The sequence below is a fragment of the Rutidosis leptorrhynchoides genome, chromosome 7 (genome assembly GCF_046630445.1).
Source record: "Rutidosis leptorrhynchoides isolate AG116_Rl617_1_P2 chromosome 7, CSIRO_AGI_Rlap_v1, whole genome shotgun sequence".
NCBI classification, from domain to species: domain Eukaryota; kingdom Viridiplantae; phylum Streptophyta; class Magnoliopsida; order Asterales; family Asteraceae; genus Rutidosis; species Rutidosis leptorrhynchoides.
In genome coordinates, this window is record NC_092339.1 from 176542711 (window position 1) to 176546090 (window position 3380).

The window sequence follows — 3380 nt, forward strand, 5'->3', positions numbered from 1 at the left end:
AACTAGACCGCCAAGAGTAAATGGTGAAAATTAAAAAAATTAAAGAGAGGACTTCACTCCACCAATTTCTAGAATTTGCATTTTCCCTTTGAAGTTTGGCATTATGTGTTCACTTTACTGATACAAAACTTTATTTCCCACAAATGGATTTTACATGTAGTGACATATAATATATTTGCCATTAAAACTTTGTGCCACTAAATGTAATTTTATTTGTAGTGTCAACTACTGCAAATGCAACAGGCAGAATTTACCTGTTAGCATTTTTGTCTATCGCTGTAAGCATCTTGCCAATGTAGTTACCCTTCAAATGAGTCCCATCAATACAAACTATACAAATACATTGTTGGTAGGCCATAATAGCGGGGCCAAATGCCTAGAATATATATTTGAATGTGCGGACACCATATTCTACTTGAGGGCCAAACACCCATCGAACAATTGTATCCAGATTGGTGTGAAGCAATTCATAGACATATGTGGGCAATTCTGCCAAGTTGCTTTGCCAAGTTCCAAACAAATGTTCTATTGCAATACGCGTAGAATTTCAACCCTTGGCCTAAGAGATATCCACTTTCCAAACCTTTTTTACGTGAGTTTGGATGTGTTTAACCTCATAGGCAATATCTTGACTAATAAAAGATATAATATCAGTAGCAATTATACTGGAGGTTAAGCAACGATTGTTGTTACCTTGCACGTTTTCATAACAAATGTGTCCATCAAACCATTTTGTAATTTTCCACACACGATCTTTATTTTTTATTGTAGCAGCTACCATCCAAGGACATCGCCTATTTTTGTTTAGACCATTATAATGAGGACTGTTTGTGTAACAAATTGCTTTATAATAACTTGGCCTGCTACCTTCAACAAAAAATTCTCTCTGTCGATCGATATTCCAATTCCTAACAGCGGATACAAGTTCTTCTTTATTTCTAAAAACCATTCGTCTTCTATTTACACCGTCATCTTTATAACAATCATATCCTAGCCCATTATCCTCATTGAACGCAGGTCGATCAGAATATTCTTCAACATTAAGAAACCCAAAATGATGGTTCACGGTAGGTTGGATCGGCCTCTTGATCACGTTTTGATCATCTTCAGATGTATCACCTTTAACATTATAATTCTCTACCGAACCTTTACTCGTTGTTGACGCACCATCGTCAGAATTTACTTCTTCATTTTGTCCTTCAGCCACCTCTTCATCTTCATCTACAAACACACCTCCTGATTGAGATGTGGATGCACCACCGACCCCGATTTGTGTAACTTGAGAAGACTGAATTTAACTTTGTAACTGATTAACAAAACCGGATCCTTGTGTCAAAAAGACTTGCTCAAGCTGAATTTCAATTTGACCAATGTAATGTGGATTTTGACTAGCCAAAAATACATTGATTTCAAAGACCTATCGTCGTGAATTTCAGGCGGACATGCATTGTCAAAGTAATCATTCCACATAATCATCTTCAACCTATGTGTTCTTGGATCAGCACCCACACATTTATAAGCCATTTCGTTTAACTGCATGCAATTAATCTTTTGGTATAGTGGAAAACTGGTTCCAAGTGATGTTTCATCGCCAGTTAACCACCCATTTTGAAATGTAATTCTACCACCCCAAATAAAAAGAACCATAAAACCAGTAAATTTAACCATTGTATGTGATGAATATAATGGTGTTTTAGTGTTTTAGTAATATGAGGTGTTTTAGTGTTTTAATGATTAAAGAAACATGTAATGGTAATGGTTTTGAGATTAATTGATTCCACTCTTAACTCTATAAATACAATATTTTTCTGGAAAATTAATATTCATACTCAAACTATTACATGATAGGTTGCAGTTATGCAGTAATAATAAGCTGAAAAAACAGAAAAACGGTAATAATAGACTGAAAAAACTGGAAAAAAGCAGGTAAAATTCAGGGTTCAAACCGGCATTTCATTTGCCAGTTTGCAGGGTCATGTCAGAAGTGGTACGAAGTGGTACGATTAGGGTTTACGTGGAGCCAAACCGGCAAATGAAATGCCGGTTTGGGGTATCAACTGACAAACCGGCAATTGAATGATCGGTTTACCTATGTCTGTAAATATTTTGTTTGAAAACCATTTTCTGTAATTACTGTAAAAAAAAAACATTTTCAAAAAAAATTCCTTCAGTTTCCACTATTTTGATTTCTTGTAATGCGAGTGTCACACACATAACCAGTGGCGGAAGCAGAAATTTTTTTTCACCGAGGGCGAATTTTTTTTTAAAAGCATAGCAATTTTTTTGAAAAAAATATGGAAGTTTTTTGACAAAATACAGAGGTTTTGGGGCAAAATACGGAGGTTTTTGTAGAAAATATGAAGGCTTTTGGACAAAATACCGAGGCTTTGGGGACAAAATATGGAGACTTTTGGGCAAAAAAAAAAATTTCCAATGAGGTCAATATCGAAAAATCCAAATTTTTTTACTGAAAATTAAAAATTTACTTGGGGCGGGCGCCCCACCCGGACCCCACATATTTCGGCCCCTGTACATAAATAAGTATGGTCCTTTCGGGTGTGTGTGTGTGTGTGTGTGTGTGTTTATTTAGCGATTTGGATAGTTTTAATAATATTATCAATGATCATTCCCATGAGTTTGTGATGATATCACCTTTTTCTGATTTCGCTTCGAAGTTTCGTCAATTTGCTTGGTTGGAGATCGTTGGTGAAGCGTCCCGTTCATATCGATTATAAACATTACCTACTTATTGGTGTCATTGTGAGGTATTGACCTCTATATGTGACATTTTTCAAAATCTGCATACGTTTTTATGATACAAACCATAACCTTTATTATAACCAAAGGCTTAAACAACATAATAATGATTATCGTTTAGCGATAATCTTAGTCTTACAAACTTTACATTTGATAGTAACAATACGATTTCCAACATATTTCACATTACAAATCTTTCGGTATGCAGTTTTATTTTTGACACAAATATGCATACTCCAAATCTTGCTTAAATTCGGCATAATGCAGTGGAAGCTTTTATTTATCACCTGAGAATAAACATGCTTAAAACGTCAACATAAAGTTGGTGAGATATAGGTTTAAAGCTAGCAGCGTTATAAATATAGACCACAAGATTTCATATACATAAACGTTTTAATAAAAATATTCTAAGTGGTTGAGCACTTGATAACCATACTTAACATTTAATCAACGTCGCATATTCCTTTTATTATGAAATCTCACTACACTGTACCAAGTGTAGTCACCGAAACGAAGTACTGTGCAACCGTTGAATACTGGTCGTCCAATCCAGTTGGGGTTGTCAGGCCCGATAGTTCTATCAACAGGATTCGCGTTTACAATACCACATGTAAATAGTAGTT